Genomic DNA, 23,418 nt, shown 5'->3' on the forward strand with positions numbered 1-23,418 from the left:
CTGAACAAGGATACCAAGCAAACAAAAAAAGTCAATGAAGCTTTGTCGTCCTCGACCCTCAAAGGCTTCCACGGAGTAACGTTGCTTGATCTTCTTCAACTTGGCCCCCAAAGCCTTATTCTTATGGCCCCAAAAGCCTTAACCTGAGTGATCACAAAGATCTAGCAATACCATCATATTTCTGAATAATGTATTCTCGTCAACAACACTTAGTATTAATGGCTACTTAAGACAAAGACCAATTTTAAGTATTTCAACAGGAATACTTTTATGTCAAACTTTTATTAATTCAGAAATAAATATTCATAAATATAACTATGACTTCCCTTCAGTAATACCTTCTTGTTTGTGGTCGTTCTTTATTCAGTCCTCTTCTCCTCCACGTTTTTTTTTAGATGAAATTCTTGATTCGTGTTTGATATTTGATGCTTAAAACTCTAACATCTTTTTCAAACCTGAACCCAATGCAATGATTCCACCTGGAACGGTTTTGTAACACAATTTGCACAACTGTTATCGTACACAAATTGTTCAAAAACAAATCAGATAAATCTTCAGAGATCAATCTTTCAATATCCTTTGTTTACCACTCGACCCTCTATGTCCAACTTTAAATCTGTGTAACTCTTTTCAAACTCAACCAAATGATGTGATTCAAATTTCTCTCGTTTTTTAAGGATGTTAACAACAATTCTTATGTTGAAAAGAATCTCAAAATCAGTATAAAAAGTGCGCTACAAATTATAAACTTATCACAATGTCGAGGATGTGCGAAGTTCGGATCCCAGCCTTCTTTTCTTTGAATCTTGAAATACCATGCACCAAAAACCATGCTTCCAAGTTCTATGGACTTGGATTGATGTTAGCAACAAATGAGCTCTGAAAAAAATGCTCAAAAACTTCTTGAAAATTGCTCCAGGAATTGAGAGATCTCTCCAGCTTCTGGACTGCAATTTTCAAAGGGCAAGAAGAAGGGGATTTGAAATTAGGGCTCAAACTGCATATATGGACTTGGAAACCCAAACGGGCATAATTGTAATCTATCAAAGATCCAACAGTCATATTCATTGATTATGATTAAGCAATATAAAATAATAATAATGTAATCTTAATTTTTTAATTTTTCCATCAATTCATACTACCTTTCAAGTGTTAAGATCAAAAACTAACCTTTATGCCAAGGACTTGAGATTTAAATAATATTAAACTTTTAGATATGTGTACCGCATCATTTAAATACAGAGATCACCATTGGATAATAATATCTTCATGTAATTAATTTTCATTAAATTATCAATAAATTCGGCCTTAAATACTCGAAGTTAGTAATAAGATTTTGAACAAGTTATTCAACAAATCAAACGAATACAAGTTCACACAAATACCTTAACAGTGGTAAAAACTATACTTATCTTCATGTCATAAAATTACAAGTCCTAAATACATGACTTGACTTGTTCAGTGTATGGTCAAACTATGTAGCCTTTTAATATATCTAAGGCTCTTATTTTACCTTCACATACAATCAGTCAACTACTTGACTGAGGGCCTATTGTGCTTTAATCACAACCCATCTTGAGGCATGCATCACTTTGAAAATTCATCAAAACACACAATAAAATATTGTGCTAAAAATGCCCTTAAAGCATAATTTTCAATTGTGTTTGACTATCTAAGGCTGAATTTATTTATCATTTAATGAAAATTAATTACATAAATATATTATTATCCAATAGTAATATCTTGATTCAAATGATGTAGGAAACATACATAAAAGTTTCAGATTATTTTAAAGTTGAAATTCTTGGCATAATGGTTAGTTTCATTCTTAACACTATCGAAGTATTTTGAACTTATGGCATACTCCTAAATATAAAAAATGAAATTAGAATTATTATTATTTCATATTTTCTAATCATAATCGATGCATATGACTTTTGGACTGTTGAAGATTTACCATATGCCCCTTTGGGTTTCTAAGTCCATATATACAGTTTTGAGCACTAATTTCAAACTCCCCTTCATCTTTGCCCTTTGAAAGTTATAGTCCAAAATCTAGAGAGATCTTTCAATCCCTGAAGTAACTTTCAAGCATTGTTTCAAGGATATTTAATGCTACCATCAATCCAAGTCCATAGAACTTCAAATCATGGTTTTTGGTGTTTGGTGATTCAAGATTGGCACATCCTCTACCATGTGATAAGTTTGAAATCTATAAGATAATGTCTACATTTATTTTGAGATTTTTTTCAACTTGCAAATCATTTCTCACATCCATGCAAGTCCATAGGACTCGGAATCATATCATTGGTTGAGTTTTGAAAGAGTTACATGGGTTTCATTTGGACGTAGAGAAATGAGATTGTAGACTAAGAATGTAGAATGATTGACCTCTGGAGATTTAGTCGATTTGATTTTGAATATTTTTTGGGATGTAACTGTGGTTTGTAATTATGTTATGAAACCATTCCTGGTAGAATCATCTCATTTGGTCCAAAAATGAAGAATATATTTAGTTTAAGCACCAAAAGTCAAACACGAACCACGAACAGGGAGAAGAAAACTTGAAGAAATAACGAGCACAAACAGGGAGGCATTTCTTCAGGAAAGTCATAATTACGTTTGCAAATTTTCATATCTGAAGTAATACATTTTTGATGTAAACATATTCTTGTTGAAATACATGAAATTCGGCCTTTTCTTGAGCACTACTTAAGGATGGTTATACCAAGTGTTTTCAAGGAGAAGATAGTGTTCATAAATATGTTGTTATTTATAGATCTTTGTGGTCAGTTAGTTTAAGGCTTTGGATGCCATGAGAAGAAGGCTTTTGGGGCCAAGTTGAAGAAGGTCAAGCGATGTCAATCTGTGAAAGACTTTGGGGGTTGAGGACAATAGAGCTTCATTGAATTTTTACTTTTTGGTATCCTTATTCAGCCTATTTTCAAGTGATTTGCTTGGGGCGCATTCACACTGGTTAGGGCACATCATCACCTAGGACAGATACCACCAAACAGCATAATGGATTATCCTAAGCTGTCTAAAAAAATAATTGTCTCCCATTTCCTCTACCTCATTTTCTAATTAGAAAAATCTTAGGTTAATTTAAATGTAAAAAATAATATAACCAGAGAGCCTAATCACCCTTACTTAGTTATTCCTTACCCACTTAAACTAATAATTTACTAAAGTAAACACTCCTATAAGATAACTCCCCACATAATATCCATCATACTATATCTATATCCCATCTTCAATATAACCTACATCTTAATTAAAATAAATAAATTACTTATCTTTTACCAAGAATAGTATGTTATTATTCTCTCTAACTTATTAATCTTTTATAAATTTTCCACTTCCTATCCTAACATATCACTTCATCATAGTACTATAAATAAATTTCATTATCTTAGTTACTATATCAAATATCCATAATAATAACTCACCTCATTGTTTCACTACTACTCTCTATCACTAGTTATTTTATATAGTTCTATTTTCTTCACTTCCCTAACTACTTCTTTCTTCTTATACCCATTCTTTTGATATCTTTATTATTATTATCACTTTTTTAGCTCAACTTATTATTAATCTTTTTAATTACCCTTATAATCATTCTAAATTATACACTACCTTTACTAAAGGCAAGTCCACATGGAGATGACCTCACTCCTACTATACATACATTTGAGTGAGTTTACATAATTACAAATTTTATTTGATTTAGGCAAATTACATTTATAATAGAACTAAAATCACAGTACAATTTAACTTCATCAAATTCCTTAAATTCCCTATATTTTTCTTTTTTGGAGGTTAGACCAAAGTCTGCACTAAAATGGGAGTTCTCCTCAGATCAAAATGTATCCTAGTGTTGTACTTGATTTTAAAGTTTCCTTCTTTATTGATCTTTAATTGTGTTATTCTAAATCGCCTTGCCTATGGAAAAATGTACTAGCCCTTATCTTCATTCAACACGGAATGAGGCTAATGATCAGATTTCATTATCAGGTATAAGAATACCCTAAATGTTAAACAGATTATATGTCCCTTACCTTCTTCTCAATCCCTACATTTTTCACTAACCCTTATTTTTTAATAATCCTATATTAAGTACACTTCACAATTTCTCATCTCTCGTCCCTCCCACTACTTAATTATTTTCCCTTATGATCTAAGGATCCAGCCTGTATTTTGAAGGGAAATCAATAGAGATCATGTCCATTTAATCTTGGAGGTCTGATCTTCCCTGAAGATCAGATCTTATCAGGTTTACACCTATTAAAGCTTCACTCTAGATAGCTTGAATTAAATCCTTTAACTTTGCTCCTTGTGGACAACCTTTCTACTCATCATGTACATCTTATGATAGAGTTTTCATTAAACATTTTATTGTATAAGTTGATTACAAACACAAATAGTTATTATCCTAGTTAATCATACCAAACTTCAGCTTGTTAGATGCATTTTTCTTTAGTTTCCTCATAATCTGGTGATCTGGTTCTCTTCCTCACTCAACTTGACACTCAAATAGAGTGGATCCAAGAAACACTGTTGCAATCAATAAGGAAGATAAGGGGTATAAATTGGGGTCCCATATTCTCTATATGAGAAACCTAATGCAACTAGGATTTGGTAATATGACTAGTAAATTTGAAGGCAATTTTTAGGAAACAAACAGAAACATCCCACTTGAATTTTTCCTTAAAATAGCCCCCCTCTGATTGGGCTTTAGCTCCTTTTGGGATCCCGATTGGACCTGCTCCATAGTGGGCTTCATTATCCTTGGACTCCCTCTCTCCTTTGTCATTGGTATATTTTTAGTATTATCATTACCTACGTCCTGTAATACAATCAAACTTTGAGGAAATCATGAGAAAAAAATCAATTTAATTCAATAGAATCAAGATGGATTAGTTCATTAATAATTAATTTGATTTTCAACATGAATAAGTAATAAATGTTGTGCATATTCTGCATATTATTAGTAAAATAAATCACTAAAAAACATATTTATCAATATGTATTTGATGTCATCAAATGCCTTGCAAATTATATAATTGCTATTCCCTCAGCAATGCTCCTTGCTTACATAAGAGAATCAAACTATTATTGCACACGAGAGAGGTAAAAGTGACATAGTAAAAAAAGTCCACTATGTTAAAGGCATGTACCTTTAAGTAATTATCTCTTTTAAGGCATGTAAGTAGATTCCACTTTTCAGAGCATCTAGAAATGATTCTATAGGCAAAGGTGATCTTACTCAACTCATTCAAATGTGGGCCTTACCCCTCATTTGACACTCTCTCCACAGGCGAGTTGCTTTGCACTAGACAGCTCAACTATATGTTATACAAGGTCAATGTAGGGGCATGAAAAATTTTCATCCTGTATTAGCATATGAAATCAAATTTTGTATTAAAGAAACAAAGTTGTCAGGCAGCTATCGACTCTGAGGGTAAAGAGAGAAGATAATGAAAGGATGGCCCAAAAGAATGTTTGATGGTAGATATATGATAAATGTGTGTAAGGGAACTACTAGTAAGTTCCAATTATTAGAATGGAACCTGGGGAGGTAGAAGAAAATACAAATTACAAAATAGCTCAACATCATTCTCAAGAAACAAAGAAAAAATAAGAGACAAAAGGAAAGTAAAACGTCCCCATGATTTTATTTCATTTCATTTTATTATTCTTTTTTTTTCTCTAACTATTTCCTTGATGTTGGGGATGTCCCTAATTTTTGAAAAATATTTTTTTGGAAGAGGTAAAGTGAACCAAGAGATGATAATAATTGAAGAACGAGATGTAAGCCCAAGTGACAGGTAGCAAAAAAGGTGAGCTTATGCCAAACATGAATCGTGGTATGTTTTTTATGGAAATATATGTTTCAGGCAAGCTAATCACACATTTCATGTATCATTCAAGGTTCATTAATAGAAAAAATTCATTATAGTGCACGTGTGATGCTTATAATAATGTCCATGAATACATAATCAGACTTAGTGAATTATGATAAAATTGTAATATAGATATCACTAGTCTTTAAGCATGTGTTCTAAATTTTCCTATTTGAAGGATACTCAAGTAGAACATCCAAGTGTCCAAATAGAATAACACCATCTAGTCTCACTCATATGATGAGAATGGGCAGTCCCATAGCCATTAGTGTGGAGACACTAAGGAAAGATACTGGGTGATTTTTAGTTGAAAGAGTTCACTAAATTTATCCGCATGAATCCTTGAATGGTATTATACTTAACTGTCAATCAGGTTGATCCACATCATGGTTGTGCAAGTGGTCCTTAGACCTGAGACACCAAGACATTTTGTGGACAGACAATTGTACTTTGACTATGACCTACATGTCTCTAAGCAAGAGATTCTAAATAGTCTTAGTTTGGGTGCATCAAGAAGTTCATGAAGATAATTTAGTATTCAAGATGGGATCTTCCACCCTCAATATAAAAGGTGACAGCTCAGGGAAGATGAATCGATGAAGTCCTTGTCCAAACCAATGAAATATCTAAATAAGTTCTCGGATGATTTCGAATGCATAAGTACTCATTTGGATGACCGATTAGGGTTTGACAATTGACCATAACCTAAGTCATCCTAGGAGAATCAAGCGGATGAGGGACTATACATACACATTAACTGAAGATGAACATGTTTCATGAGTGAGTTGATACACACTCCTTTGTATTCTCTAGAGCACAAGGTGTAGCTTGGCACCCCACGGATTGGAGACTAAACCAATCGATTGGCTTAATTTGATACAACATTAATTAGTTAATTAATTTAGAAGGACAATAAAGTTAATTGGGCCACTAGAGTTGTTAACTAGACTGATACATGGGACTAGAGGGTCACAAGCAAATGGTCTTTTGGACATCAAAAGATATACTTGAGTTTGGGGTGTTTAATGAAAATTACCCACTTAGTATAAATAGCATAATGAAATTCACACAGGCCAAAATTTTCAGGGGGCTTCCTCTTGCTCGTCTTCTCCCCACAACTCTACTCCACTCCCAATGAGATCAACACGGTGTAATGATAACAATAGAGAGTGAATGAAGTTTGCAAGCTTGAAGGAGGAGATGTGGCAGGCCGAAGATTGCTTGGATACATCTAGAGGCTGCACACTTGAGCAGCTCAACTTGTTTTGCTCAAGGATCCAAGAAATCATAGATGCAATGATGGAGGACCATCGGGTAGTTCCAATTCAAATTTGCTAGCAGTCGTTCGCGGAGCCTGAGCTGACATGAAGGACCCGAGCTTCAATTACATAGCTTGACGATCAGTCCAATAGTTTGTTTATTTCTGCATTTTTTTGTTTTTTTATGAACCTTTTATGACCCGTGTTTTGGGCCCTTGTCTTGCTTGTTTTGTGTCACATTTTGTTTTAAGCCGGATCATGAGGGGACTGCCTCCTTTTGGACAATTCCCCCTGATGGGCCCATTAGGGCAACCACCCTTACCTATATAAGGGATGGTATGCCGTAATGCATGGATGGATTTCTTGGTTTTGAAATTGGAAGTTTCCTATTCTCATTGAAGCCCCATCTCGCTCCCAAAGAGAACCACATTCGCTGTTCTTAGTATTGTCACAAAGAATGAAGACGGAAACTTGAAGCCGTTGCCTCATGTGCACTGCCGCGTGGAACGATCTCGCCGCTGTCAGCTAGTCATTACCGCCGCCCTTGACAGTTTCTCACTTGTCCATTATTTGTTGAAGTATTTTGAACATCGTTTGCCTCCCTAGGCCATCATGTTCAGTCGTGTTCATCATTAGAATGCCTGAAAGATAGATTGCAACCGTGCGGAGTTCACATGACTGCAGGTGATGGCGTGACGTAGCCTGAGCCCCCAGAAATGTCTTCGGAGAGGTCGCCATCATCATCGACATCACCACTGGTTTGCGTTCAGCCCGCCCGACAAGCCAAGGAGATGGCGCGCATGCCCGGATTCAAATATCCCATGTAACGGGCACGCTATCATCGTTTTCTTTCATCATTTTCATCTGAATTACAATCCGTGTTTCTCGCCTTTTCCATTGCCGGTATTATCTCTCATCTCTCCTTTTCTTCTTTTATCTCTTTCCCCTATCAATTATCCATTCTAGTGAGGGGAAATCCAACCTATAAGGATTTTCCCCTCCACCCCACTAATGGGCCTAGAACCCCCCTTTTTCTCCCCTTTTTGTTAGCTTGTTAGGGGCCCATCCTCGTTCCCCCCTATAAAAGGGAAAGGGTGGGTGCCCTAAGGGACACCCTTGACTTGCGTGTGTTTATCTAAGTATCATTGAAGTTGAAGGGTCATGATCCAAGAGGGAAGAAAGAAGAAGGAAGAGGAGGGAGAAGAGCGGAGGAAGGAGGAAGATTGGAAGGCAAGGGGGAAGAGAGGATTGCCCATTCCCCCCCCCCCCGCCAATTCATCCAACCCCAGCATTGTCGTCCTGCGTCACCGGCGCCACATCCTGTCACCGCCGGTGCAACCGGCACCATGCCCAACTGCCGCCAGCGCAACCGGCGCCACGTCCTACTGTCGCCAGTGCCACCAGTGCAGCAACATCCACTGTCGGTGCACGCAGCACTGCGGCACCACCAGCCGGTGCAATCGGCACTGTGGTGCCCACCTCTGGTGTCCACGGTACTAAGGCGCCCGCAGCCAGCACGCAATGACGTGCTGCCCACCACCAGTGTCGACCATGCCGCGACGCTGGCTGTTTCTCTCTCTCACCCGCGCCATTAGTGTCTTGCCCTGCAGCCGCCGGTGCAAGCCCGTGCCTCGGCATCCTGTTGCTGCCCTACTCTAGTTTATGAGGCCTTGCTCATCCCGGCCGCCGTGCACCTGACCGAGCCTCCTCCAGCACACTAAATGCCCCGACTCTGCGAGTCGCGTCCACTTCGGCTTTCCGTGCGCAGGCTGGTCGAAAGGATTCTCCCACCCCTCTGTGTTTTGGCTGTCCTCGTCCCCGACGTTGCCGCACCAGGCCAAACGCACGAAGCAGAGACACGTCGATCTGCAGACATTGACGAGGTACGTCTACTCTGCCGTCGGTCTCTTATTTCCTTTAGTGCACTTTCGTATAGCCTCCTCTGCGCTTGGGTTAGACGTAGGTGAGAGGGACAGTTTGAGCGGACAATACAAGAATACAAGAGTGTCTTTCACGTTTGGTACGAGTCGGGCTTGCTCGCCCCGTGAGAGCAAAACCCGGCGGAGTTGCTCCGTTCGGCGCCATAACCATCCTCGTCCCCTCAGACGAGGCTCGAGAGGTCTTACCTACCACCACCGAGTGACTCCGTCGATTCCCCAGGAGTTAGAGTTCACCGTTAGTCGGCACTTGCACGTACCATAGTCTGTCGCATCTTGCATCTCATTGTAATTTTCTACCGTTAAGATTCGCTGTCAAACAACGCCCTGCATAGTCTGATACCTTCATCTTTCATCGGCACCAAACCATCACATTCGGTGTCGATCAGACGATGTCCCGACGATGTCCGGCATCAGCAGGCCATCCTCGATCTACATGCCGGCTGTGTGTTGACTTTTCTGTTAATCCGTATTGCATCATATATCCGTCGCATGTATTCGAACCACCATCTGATCCCCGTTTATCATCAACATCACGGATCTGGGTTCCCTATCATAGTTCACGAGATGGAAATACCGATATTTCTTCCAACCTCCATCGATCGTCCCTATCAGGTTCGTCGTACACAGTGGGTCATGGAGTAACAGTTGATGTTGACCTGTGATCGACACCGATATGATTTTTGTCATTTTTCTCGATTTGCGGTTACCGACCTAGCCCAATTTTATTCTATTACCCGCAGATGGACGACCGCCATCTACCCTCATCGTCGTTCACCAACGATCTCTTTTTTGGGATGATCAACCCGATCAGCGGTGTCCTTGGGCCTTCTGTGTGGTCTCGTTGACTGCCCAAAGTCACCTGATCCCGAAGAACATCTCTTCCTAGTGAGGACCACTTTAAACTCCCTACGAGAATCATTACGGGTCGCATGTTCACAACATTAAGGCCGGTGAAGAGTGGGTGTGCATTACCCAATGCTGCTTACAGACTTGCCTTCTCCAGTTATTCTAAGCACCTCATCCACGTACGGAAGCTTTTGTCCAGCTCATTTCCTTTCCCCCATACCTTTAATTTTCAGCTTAATTACTTGCTTCAAAGCCGATCACATCGTTCCATTGTCGGAGAGAATTATACTTAATCTGGTCACTTCATTGAGAGTAGGATTTTCTTTCTTTGGTGTCGGAGTAGTCTTGATATCAGCGATGGTTGTGGGTACCTTCTGGTAGTGATCGCTTATCCATTACATCAGTCTTCGAGCAGGTCCATCGGGTCATTGGGAGCCCGTTCGGCCCTAGACCATCTCGTATCCATCTAGTGTTCCTATTGGTCTAGTTGAATACTTCCGAGTATTATTCATTGCATTTTCTAAATAATTGCATCATCTCCCCACACATATCATTCCCCCGCTCTTGTGGTGTATACCAATCCGATGATTCCGTCAAATTGTGGTACACCATATTTGTATCAAAGCCGATCGTGCTAAGCACGGTCAGTCAAGAATTTTATTTATCTCATTTCACAAAAATTTACACGCATCGCATATTTCTAAAACTCATACCACGTGCATTCATACTGATCTCGTCATCGCATCATGGTAGATAGAACCCTTTGATAACGAGATATCTGGCCTTAGGATGGTCTGACGTTGGTGAAGATGATTATGACGAAGATCACTTGCATCATCTCGAGGGTCCCGACACCCAACTGGAAGATCCTCCAAGCCTGCATGTTCAGGATATCCTACCTGAACTTTCCCTGGACGAGTCGTCTACTCGGGCTGGCCGAAACTCTCCTCTGAGAGTCCATACCCCTCCCAGTGGATTATCCAAGACCGTACCTCCACTCTGATCCAAGGATTGGGAGCAGGTTGCCCCAGCACTGTCTCCTATGCCGGCGTCAAGTACCTGTCGTGGCCCAGCCTCGGTGGACAATGTTCCCCACCGACCCGGTAAGGCCCAGTGAGGGATGGCCCTACACCACCCCAATCCCGTGACGTGCAGCCACCCCTGCCTTAGCCTCGACCGCACAAACAGCTTGCCTGCCATCACCAGAAATGTCATACGCCTTGGGAACAACTGAGACACAGATCACCACCACCAGCCCGACCTCGGTCCCAATGCCACTTTGAAGATCGTCACTATCCCCGGGATAGATTCCCGTGCTACCATGAGATGAGATATTCACCTCGAGCTTAGGTATTAGCACCCTGGGTTATTATCCGGAAGATGATCCTTATCATTATATTGAGCAACGCTACGAGGCAAACCCTCCATCCTACTCGGCACAGGCTGCACACATTGTGCCGCAAGATGCGCGATACGATCCGCTAGCTTGTCTGGCCCCATATCACTATGGGTCTCCTTACGCACCTTCATCTCATCTTCCACCACAGGCACCAGCACTGATCTACACTATGTGTGACCGATATGCAGCCGACTACATGTGCCAGTATGAGTATCCACCGGGACTGCCACCGATCATGACTAAGCTCCTCAAACCCTATGCACAACTAGCTCATCATAGAGATTATGACCTTCCCGCACTATACGCGCCACCAGCTGCGGGCATGCGAACCGGACAGCATGCCCGCGACATTCACCACCCTGCCCGGCTGATTTTACCCAACGCCCACAGAGCCACGTGAACACTATGGGCCATAGGATGCTAGGCGACCTCAGCCTGTCTGTCGTCACTATGACGACGACGATCGAGACCGAAGAAGAGAAGCACATCATGCCATGATTCAGAAAAGTGTTTGTATTGAGGTTCTCGTCTACGAGGATACGCGGAACCTAAAGGATTACACTAACTGATGTGTCAGACTTAAAAACCTATTTCCAGTGGTATGACATGGACGACGACTTGTGTGTCATGTATGCTGAATCCCAACTTGGAGATCAAGCTAAAATATTTTAAAAGAATGAGAAGGATGATGCATGATGACATGGAGGTCATGTCGAGGAAGCTTTAGGATAAGTATGTCCCTATGATTTACATGACACGACTCCGTTTAAAGTGGATGGACCTCAAGCAAGGCAAGTGCAAGGCGGGCGATTATATCAAGGACTTCGAGGAGTTGCGCATGCATTGCCATTTTGTCGTGAGCCTGCAGATCCAGATTGCACTCTTCGTACATGGCCTCCAACTGGAATCGGGTGCTAAAGTGCTGGAATAGAATCCAATGACAGTGGACCAGGCCTACATCATTGTGGAGAGTAACGAGTTCTCCCTTGATAATACGACTCCCACGTCGGGTCCGACCACCCGAGCCACTACCATCGCTTTGAGTACAACCACCAAGATGTCACTGACCCTTGGATGGACTAAAGGGGTTCCCACCATCCCTAGGAGCACTGCTCCACCATCGACTACCTTGACCACATCACCCACTGCCTCCTCAATCATTTTGATTTCCAGAGCTCCGGCCATGACCCGCGAGTCAGTCCAGTGCTTCAAGTGCAAGGGCTTTGGGCACTGGCGAATTGAATGCCCTTCGCTCTTACAAGTCAACATTAGTGGGAACCCGATCGACCCTCCAGATGATGATGATGATTTTGAGGTCTATATCTATCTGGGTGAGTGTCTCGAGGATGCTGTCTACGAAGAGCATCTTGGGTATATTCAGATCACTCATGCCACCCCAATGCCTATCTCATAGATATTGAACTAACGGATCCAGCAGGGTGATCCGAGTTCAGGGTTTCCTAGGGCCCAATGGATCATACCATCTACACCACAACCGGCTACCCCACTGGTCGTACTGAAGGCCATGCCAATGCCACTGACACACTTGACCCCACGGCTCGAGGTATTGCCTCCACGTCGCGGAACCCTACACCAACAGTTATACTACCACCACCGTTGACTCAATTGGCGACCGCCCCCACTGAGCTTGCTCAGCACACCTCGATCTTCTACGTGTACATTAAGATAGGAGGGCATACATGTAAATTGATCCTTTATAGTGGGAGCTGCATTAATGTAGTCTCTAAAGATATGGTCGCTCGAATAGGCCTCACACCAATGCCGCATTCAACGTCCTACAACATGTCATGGATTGATGCCTCTACCCTCCTGGTGAAGTCTTAATGCCACATGTCGTTGAAGATGATCGCCTACGATGAGAAAGTGTTCTGTGATGTGCTGCCAATGAAAATCAGTAGTATCATACTGAGCTGACCTCGGCTCTTCGACCATGATGTCCAGTTAGCAGGATGAGTGAATATGTTTTCGTTCATCTATGGTGTACTGCGAGTATTGTGGTATCCATTGACACGAACGCTGATTACACCGGCCCCATTCGACTCTACACCGATACCACCGCCAAAGACCCCGTTAGTCACTAATGGGTGCATATTCAGCCAAGAGCTTGATAGATAGAAAGAAGCTTCTCCTATGTGCTCCCAGGATATTCCCTCTGAAGAGACCCCTTGTGAGCCTGCCGCACCTGAGTTGACTGAACTCATGGTCGATTTTGGGACATATTTCCCAAAGAGCTCCCTAATGAGGTCCCACCCATGAAAGGCATACAGCATGCCATCAACCTCATTCTGGGTGCATTGCTCCCAAACTTACCTCATTACCGGATGGATTCGATAAAATACAAGGAGCTATACTAGCAAGTGAAGGAGCTCTTGTTAAAGGGCCTCATACAATAGAGCCTTAGTCCTTGCACCGTTCTTGCACTCCTAGCACCGAAGAAGGATGGAACATGGCGCATGTGTTGTGATTCTCCCGCCATAAATAAATAACAATGAAGCACCGTTTTCTGATTCCTCGTGTGCAAGACCTGTTCGACCAAATGAAACGAGTGACTATTTTCTCAAAGATTGATCTAAGCAGCGGATACCATCAGGTTTGCCTCTGACCCGGAGATGCAGGGAAGACGGCCTTCAAGATCAAGGATGGCTTGTTTGAGAGGAACATCGTGCCATTTGGGCTTTCTAATGCCCCCAACATGTTCCAGCAATTGATGAACAAGGTCTTACGCCCTTTCATCGGTAGATTCATCGTCATTTACTTTGACGACATCCTGATATTCAACGGCTCCCGTGCGGATTACTTACAGCACTTGCATGATGTGTGCACGATGTTACAATGAGAAAAGCTTTACACGCACCCGAAGAAATGTAGCTTCTTTATGGCCGAGGTCTCTTTCCTCGGATTCATCTTATCGGCTCACGGAGTCTCGGCTGAACTGGCCAAAATTGAGGCCATCACATCTTGGCCAAAGCCTAAGGACGTACATGATGTTCACAACTTCATGGTTTTAGCGACCTTCTATCAAAGGTTCATCATGGGTTTAGTGGCGTCACTGCACCTATCACGGACCTAGTTGGCCTCGAGAAGTTTGAATGGATGAAGGCAGCCGATAAGGCCTTTGAAGAGGTTAAAGGCCTCCTCACCGAGTCCCCGGTACTATGATTTCTTGACTTCAACAAGGTCTTTGAAGTCATGTGTGATGCATCAGGTGTTAGTATTGGTGGTGTCCTTAGCCAGGACGGATACCCAGTCAAATACTTCAGTGAAAAGCTGAACGATATGAGACGTCGCTACGATAATTGTGATCGTGAATTCTACGCCCTTGTCCAGTCACTCTGGCACTGGCGCATTGCCTTCTCCGAAGGAGTTTGTGCTATACTCGGACCATAGTACCCTTCGTCACTTGCATGACCAGAAGAAGGTCAGAGATTGGCATACCCAATGGATTGCTTACTTATAGGACTACACTTTCATCATTCAGCACAAGAAGGGCAGAGATAAGGCCATCGTAGATGCCCTTAGTCAGAGACCACTTGTCCTCAATGTGATGAGGACGCGAGCTCTAGGGTTTGATCAGCTTTTGCAGGATTACGCAGATTGCCCTGATTTCAAAAAGATTGTTAGTGCCCTCCAGGATGAACCGAAGTTTGAGTTCCAGGATTATTATCTCTCATACGGTTACCTCTTCCATGGGAAGTGGTTATGTGTACCCCGCACGTCGATGCACGATTTTCTCATCTGTGAGACTCATGTTGGTGGTCTTAGCGGACATTTTGGTGTCAACAATATCATCCTGGCCTTAGAGTACCATTTTTATTGGCCCTCTATAAAGAGCTATGTTGGGAAGATCGTCTCCCAATTTTTGACCTGTTCTAAGGCAAAGTTGACCAAGCAGAATGCTGGACTCTATACGCCCCCTCCCAATCGGGCTTCGGGTAGAGTGAGAGTTGTCTTGACCCTTTTAAAATGAGAGCTGACAGCTCTTTAGTTCTGAAAAAGGGTCTTGAATGAAAGAATGAGAGAGTAGAGTTAAGAAAGTAATGGAATGAAAATACTTATTTGCACTTTCCCCTTGTATAAGCCATTTTTTATTGCTTTTTGTTTTAGAAACATTTCATATTGCTTCTCTCTTAGTTCCCATTCTTTCTTTAATTGGTTCCAAAAAGTGTGTTTGGTTCCATCCCGGCAGTTTAGTTGATCTATTTCCAAACAAATCAATTTGATTTTTCAGATTCGCTTTTGTTGTATAGATGTTTCCAAACGATATTTAGTTCCATTGCATCAGAACCATCTTAGTAGATCTAAGTCTAATAATTCAATTCTCCATGGGCTCAGCATGACCCACCTTATGCCATTTGTTCTCTATTGTTTCATAAAATATAGGATGTCGAGTCCACGTGGCCTGAAATGTGAATGGTGGTTTCCTTATCTATTGAGGGGATCGTTGAATCCTAATAAGCATTGGTGCATGATCAGAATGTCTTATCGGAAGATAGTTAATTTCATATGCATGAAAGTTGTTTGTATGAATGTTCATGAGAATTATATCAAGTCTTTCATATATCCTATGGCTACCCATACGACCATTACACTAGGATAAATGATTACTTTTGTGATTAGGTTGAAATAAGTATAAATGCATAATATTTTTGTTAAAATAATCCATATCTCTAATATTTAAGTCACCCCCTATTATATATGGTATATGCAGATTACTAAATTTATTTATTAGATTGTTCCATAATACTTCTCTAACTTTTAAGAGATATGAGGCATAGATGAATCTAAACATCACGGCATATGTAATCCATTGTATTGATACAGTAATACTTTGGGAACATTCATCAATAATTTTTATGTTAGTCTATTCATCCCACAAAAGCCATATTTTTCCATTTTATTTGGACCTACAGGTATCTAGCCCTATCTTTTTATAAATATTTTTCAATATGCATCTTATTGGCTCTCGGTTCAATGATTCCTACAATTCTGGTTTTATATAGTTGAATCTGTAATTTTAAATGAAAGTGTCTTTCTGATTTTTATTTACTCATATTATTCCAGATGATGGTGTCCATCACTATTTTATTTAAAAAGGTGGCCTCATATTCTCTAAGGGGATTTCGGGTACAAGTGGATTAGATTGATGGGAAGGGCGAGTATGTTGACTTGCTCTCAAATGGTTGTCAAAGTTTTGTAAAGTGGTGCAATCAGTATTTGCGGTCTCCTCATCATATGAGGTTACATTTACTAGGTAGTCATCAATAGTCCTAAAATTGTTTCATTGAAGAATATATAATGACTTAACTCATCAGATCTTGACGATTAGTCAAAGGATGATGCAGTATTTATTATTTTTTAAATAATGCCTCTCATTGCTAAGTTTACTTTCTTTTTTTTATGGGATTCTAGTTATTTTGTAAAATGAAATAGAGCATACTAGTTTAGGAATATGATTAAGAGTAATAGAGGTCATGTCATATAATGTGGAAGCTGTTGGGTGATGTGCCTTGGTTCAATCATGGTTTCTATGGATAAGAAAGCGATTAACGATTCTCAATCGATTGTTAAAATAATAGATCACATGTAATTTATGGGGAACTTTTCCACGCTTGACTTGCTCAATATGAGATCGCTCTACAGTCGTTCATGTGGCCAGCCTCGAGAGGTATCCGAGTGATCACATTGCTCTTCGATCTCTTGCTCGTGATCTTCAACTTGTTGGGTTCTAGAGGCTTTGACATGGATCAACAAAATCAAAACGATTCGCAGCGGAAGACTTGAACGAATCGAACGACATCAATAAGAACATTAAAACAATGTACCTTTCCACAGATCACATCCCTGATTTCTTGGATCCCAGAGTGAGTTGAGTCGAGATGCTCACGTGTGCAACCTCTAGACATATCCATGCGGTCCTTGGCACGTCGGATCTCCTCCTTCTCATTGACGAGCCCCGTTCTTTCTCCGTCGGCGTCTTTACGTCGTCCCGATCACATCGAGAGGGAGAGGCTCCTGAACAATTCTGGCCTGGGTGAATTTTGTTCAGGGCCTTCCCCTATTTATACTAAGTGGGTATTTTTCATAAAAACCCCCAAAACTTAAGTATATCCTCTAACATCTACAAGACCATTTGCGTGTTACCCTCTAGGCCCATGTATCAGTCTAGTTAACGACTCCAGCGAGCCAATAACCTTTATTGGCCTTCCAAATTATTTAACTACATCATCAGATAGATTAATTAATGTCGGATCAATTTAACCCAATCGATAGGTCGAGACTCCGACACGTGGGGTGCCAAGCTACACCTCGTGTCCTAGAAGATACAAAGGAGTGTGTATCGACTCACTCATGGAACTTGTTCATCATCGATTGCCGTATATGTATAATCCCTCATCCACTTGACACTCTTTGAATGACTTAGGGTATGGTCAACTGTCAAATCCTAATAGGTCATCTGAGTTAGTATTGATGCATTTGGAAAACATCGGAGAACTCTTCTCTGATATTTCACTGCTTTGGCCAAGGATTTCATCGCATCATCTTCCTTGAGCTGTCACCTTTAATACCGAGGGTGGACGATCCCATCTTGACCACTCAATCGTCTTGGTGAACTTCTTGATGTACCCAAACTAAGACCATTTAGAATCCCATGATTAGAGACTCGTTGGCCATCGCCAAAGTACAACCCTCTGTCCACAAGACGTCTTTCGTGTCTTAGGTCTAAGGACCACTTACACAACTGTGACGTGAATCAACTTCATTGACAGTCCAGTATATACCATTCAAGGATTCGTACGGATCACTTCGGTGAACTCTATCCACTAAAGAGCACCCACTATCTATCCTTAGTGTCTCCACACTAATGGCTATGGGACCGGCCATACTCATCATATGAGTGAGGTTAGATAGTGTTATTCTATCCAGATACTTCGATGTCCTTCTCGCGTATCCTTTAAATAGGAATGTTTAGAACACATGCTTAAAGACTAGGAATCTCCGTCTTACAATCTCATCATAATTCACTAAGTCTGATCATGTATTCATGGACTTCATCACACGTGCACTATAACGAATATGTTCTATTAATGAACATGGAATGAGATGTGGAATGTGTGATTCACTTACCGGCCACATATACTTCCACCACAACTCTCCTTGAAAATCATGAAGATCTTCTCACCCTAGAGACACTCTCCACGATTGAGCATAGAAGAGATGAGAATGGAGAAAGGGGGAGCAACCAATTCTGGCTGGCCTGGGTACTTGAAATGATTTCCCTTTCCCCTATTTATATTTCACTTAAGTTTTTATAAAAAACCCATTAAGAAAAATATATTCACCAAGGCTCATATGATCTTATGTGTGTGACCGTCTAGGCCCATGTATCATTCTAGTTAATAACTTTAGTGGCCCAATAACAATTATTGGCCAACCTTATTAATTAACTATATCAACATATAGATTAATTAACTATGGATTCATTTAACCCAAACGATAGGTTACTTTTCCAGTCTGCGGGGTGCCAAGCTACGCCTCATGCTCTAGAAGATACCGAGTAATGTTTGAACTCTCTCATGTATACTACATCCTCTGCACGAGACTCTCGAATGACTTAGGTTATGGTTGATCTTCAAACCCTAATCCATCATTCAATTAGTACTGATGCGTGAAGGGGATCATTGGAAAATGCCTTCTCCAATATCCTCACTACCCTGACCAGGGATTCGCTGTGTCATCTGCTTTGAGTTAATCTCCTCTTATACCAAGGGTGGATCCCATCTTGACCACTCAATCCTCTCTGTGAGCTTCTTACTACATCCAAGCTAAGACTTGTTTGAATCCCATGATTAGAGGCTATTAAGTCGTAGTCAAAATGTAGTTGTCCATCCACGAGATGTCCTTGGTGTCTCATATCAATTGATCACTTATACGACCATGACATGAATCAACCTGATTCAATTTAGGTATAGTACCATTCAGGGATTCTTCCAATCAATACAGTTAACTCTTTCTCTAAAGAGCACCCATTATCTATCCTTAGTGTCACCACACTAATAGCCATAGAATCAATTGTACTTATGATATAAGTAGGATAAGTTAGTGTTATTCTGTCTGGATAACTTGATGTACATCTCGACTATCCATCGAATAGGAATATTTAAAATAAATTTTTAAGGACTAACAATCACTGTATTATGATCTCATTATAATTCTCTAGGTCATCGCATGTATTCATGGGCTTCATTATAAACATCACACTGGAATAATAATGAACATAATATTTTATACAATGAACTTAAATAAAATATGGTGGTGTGATTTCTCTTGAAAGCCACAAAATATCTATTAGTAACAATTTTATGGAAGATTCAAGTATAAATAAGGGAGCACCAAATTTCATGTGCTAATGCTAGCCAGATATACACGCCCCCATAATCACTCTTGATGGTGAGAAGATCCACAGGGTCTTTAAGAAGAAATGGTGAATAATGAGATGATATCCAACAGCCTTCTAGTCGCTTGGATACTTCTAAGAGGTCAGGCAATTGAATGGCTTGAAGAAGCTCTTCTAGGAAGCAAGTCACAAGTGGAAAAGTTCCCCACAAGGTACTTTATGTGTAATGTGTTTTACAAATAAATTTTGAAAAGATACTTACCTTCCACTACATTAAATATGATTTCACACACCAAACCATAGCTCCAAAACCCAACATCCAGCTCCCAGATCATTCCAGCACAACTAACCATGCCCAAAAAATATTCCTATAGTAATATTAATGAAAAAATGTTCACGGCACTTCACAACCCAACATTGTTTTTCGATATATCTATAACTTCAAAAGGGTAGAGATATATCTACATTATGGCTAATTTATTTATTTGTTTTTATTTATACTTACATATTATATGTTAGTTATGATTAAAAAACATGATTACATATTAATTATAATTTATTGAATTTATTTTTATTGAATTTAATAATTTCTCGACCTGCTTTCCTATATTAGAATGATGAAAAATGTGGAGCAGGCTGGGTTAAAGGGTTAAACAGCCCCCCATTTTGAAACAACTTAAGATCTGAGGAGATCAGGGGCCCTCTATTTGGACTTATCTTCCCATCATTGTACCCCAAGCTTCAATTATGACCCGATATATTGTTGGCTGCCTTAGTGCATTAATTTCGTTGTTCCACTCTTTCTTCAGGTGTCTCATATTAGGAGAGTTATGGTATAAATCCATCAATCAGGAGAAGAAGAAATAACACCATGTTGGACCCTAACCGGTGTGACAAAAAATATTATCAATCTCATATAATATTTTAAAAATAAAATCATTATTATCTTATTTTCTGAAATAATTTAAGAAGTTTTATTTAATTTTAACTAAAAGTATTTAACAAAAAATAAGAAAAAAATATAAAAGCACTTATGAAAATCTATATATGTATATATATTAACTGAAATTTCATTTATTTTGAATACCCGTTCTCAGCGCATTTGAAGCTTACAGACTGTGTGCTTATTAAGGAAATTTGAATTTTGTCCAAAATTCGAATATATATTAACCCAAATTTCATTTATTTTGAATACCCATTCTCAGTGCATTTGAAGCTTACAGACTGTGTGCTTATTAAGGAAATTTGAATAATTATTTGTTCCAAAAATCAGAACCTGAAATGACATAAATTAATCATAAACTAGGGTCATCACCACGACGTAGGTGTCATTGAGTCGGAGAATAATACTAGTAATTATTATTATTACTATTATTATTGTTTATTCTCTCGTATTTCTAATTATAGAAAGGCATTAAAAGATGGCTTCGTATTTCAACTTAATGACTCATCCTTTTGTCACTTAATGATCTTGGTGATACAATGAATTCAACTTTTGTGGTAGAAAAATTGAGCCATGATGCATGATATGAATCACACGAACTATACAGTTCTGATTTAGATCCATAAAATAAACTTTGTTGAATTACCCAGATAGTTTTCATAATATAATGAAAATTAATATTCTCATTCTTTTATACATTATCCTCAATATTGTGATTACTTTATTATTTTGCTCAAAGTAGAACTTCTCGCCTTCACGATTATCTTGAAAAGAGGATGCGATGTGTAAATTTTATACCTTGATGCAATAATTGAAACATGAGATTAAATATAATATTTTAATCAATAGATGATGAGAAAGGATTATTTGATTTTAAAAATTTTGAGTGAGTTGCAGGACTTGTTGTCAGTTGTATCTAAGGGATGTAATAATTTTGAGATATTCCATTGTGAAATAAAAAAGAGGATGAAAAAAAATAAATGGTATCAATTTTGTATTCATGTAGAAAAATATTGTGCAAAGATGAAGATGTGAGAAATATGAAGTTTGATGAAAAGCATGATCAAGAGAGAGAAGATGCAACTCATATAAATTTCACATGTTCTTCTAGGTGATATACTAATCATATTTCGATGAAGAATTTCAAAATTTTCAGGTTCAAAAAGATAATCAGGTTCACAATTACCAATGATTATAGCGTGGAACACTTCTCAAATTCTTGGAAAAAAGAAAATACATGGTTGACCTCTATGAAGGACAAAAAGACAGGTCAATCTTGCACTCTTCGTTCCATGAAACACGAATCTCTCTCATGTTGAGTCACGTGCATTGTATTCCATACTGACAATTGATGAGAAAAATATGGGGATCAAATAAAAACAGACCATAATTTTGATTAGAATTATACTTTTTTATACATGACATGTGAAGTTTGTGAAATATCATATGAAAATTAATGTCTTATATGAGTGTGGATAATTTATCGTTGAATAAAATGAATGATTATTCTGAGCAGGACATTTGTATGAAAGCTTTATATGATGAGGTTGTTTTTAAAAATACAAACAAAGAGTTTTTTTGAAAATTAATTTGATGAAAAGATTGACAGCTCTCAAAATACCATATGTAAATTGCACCAACAAGTTGACTCAGTCGCTACTAAGTCAATATGATCTACTAACCAAACCAAACAAAATTCCCACGTTGCCCATTCATACACCCATGTACCATGTTTCCCATTCCACCAGTGTCCTCCTCTGATCCACACCAGTCTGTTGCGACAAAGTGACATCTAAGGTATTTTTAACTTAGTTTTTAATTGCAAAAAGTATCTAAATTTTCTATAAACTTTAGAAGATCAAAATAAATACTTTCCAAGGTATTTAAAATTTTCTTTGATTTAATATTTAGTAGTTTGATTTGGGATTGACGAATTTAATTTTATTGAAATACAGAAAAGTCACACATAATATTACACTTATCAAAATCTAAAGAGAATTGTTCACAGAAATTACTTATTTTCAAATGCTCACTATGGTTTAACCCTTCATACATGCCAAAAAAATATATTTTTTTTACCATAATCAGAGCCTTAAAATGTTAGGGTTTGTCAAAGTTATTTTCACTATCACTACAGAAATTAAAATTGTCATTATTGCTCTTATTTACAGCCTTTGAAATCAGGTACTTTGGTCCATCCCATTTTCTTGAGGAATAGAGTTTATACCTCTTACATCAGGCTATAATTAAATTCAAATTAAATACATAACCTCACTGCTCCAAAAACAAATTGGAATTCTGAAAATTCATTTCCAAAATCTAGCCATTACAAGAGATAAAATATCATCACACCAGCCATCAGCACCAGATCCAGCCCCCTATAAGCGCCGTAGATGCCCTGACATTTCATTTGCAAATGAAATAGAGCCTGCCATACAATGCACCATCCATCATAAGACGACTAATAGACTTGGATACCTGCTCTGATATTTTAGAGGTATCGTATATGATGGACTTCAACTACATAAGCACTAGTACCTCTCTCTGAGCTAATACATCTACCTAAGACTTGGTTTCACAAGCACATATCTCAATATTTGGGCTAGAATGTCAATACACGGATCTTGAACCTTGTGCTGCGCAATCAAGCAGTGATGCAGAATACAAGGCCATTGCTTTACTCTGATCTCTACCTTTCTCCGGCTCATTTAA

This window comes from Wolffia australiana, chromosome 13, assembly GCF_029677425.1.
Source record: "Wolffia australiana isolate 7733 chromosome 13, ASM2967742v1".
Lineage (NCBI taxonomy): Eukaryota > Viridiplantae > Streptophyta > Magnoliopsida > Alismatales > Araceae > Wolffia > Wolffia australiana.